Raw genomic sequence first — 563 nt, 5'->3', positions numbered from 1 at the left:
CGTGACCCTGCCCCCCCTCCCCCCGGAGCTGCCCCGTGTCGGGCCCCTCCCTCGCGCTCCGAGCTGCCCGGGGCCGGTCCCCGCCGGTCTCTGCTCTGCTGCTCCCCCGGCCGGTGCCCCAGAGCGGCGCTGCGGCCCCTCCCTCATCTCGCGGGGCGGCGACGCCTCAGCCCAGCTCGGGGGGTTCAAAGTCCAAGCCGGCAGGTGGCGGGGAGCGACGGTGGCTCTCCGGTGCCCTCTCCCAGCCCAGGGAGTCACCCCCGTTCTCTGCTCTCCCAGCCCCCCCGGGGTGTCTGTGCAGCGCCTAGCACAGCTTGGGGGCTTGGGCTGCTACAGAAATTATGCGGACCCAGGACTTAGTTCCCCTCAGCTGCCTCCCATCCAGAGCCTTGATAATACTAGAACCACCGATCCCAGGCAGAGTCCGTAAGTGCCCCCCATACACCTTCCCCCCCCCCCCTTTGAAGCCACTCCGACTCTATCCTGCCCCCCTCCCCCATGTACCCCAGTTTGCTCAGACCACAGAGAGAGCACCCAGCAGTTGTTGAAACAATTTACTCCTA

Source organism: Trachemys scripta, chromosome 2, assembly GCF_013100865.1.
Source record: "Trachemys scripta elegans isolate TJP31775 chromosome 2, CAS_Tse_1.0, whole genome shotgun sequence".
NCBI lineage: Eukaryota > Metazoa > Chordata > Testudines > Emydidae > Trachemys > Trachemys scripta.
This window is presented reverse-complemented; position numbering follows the sequence as displayed.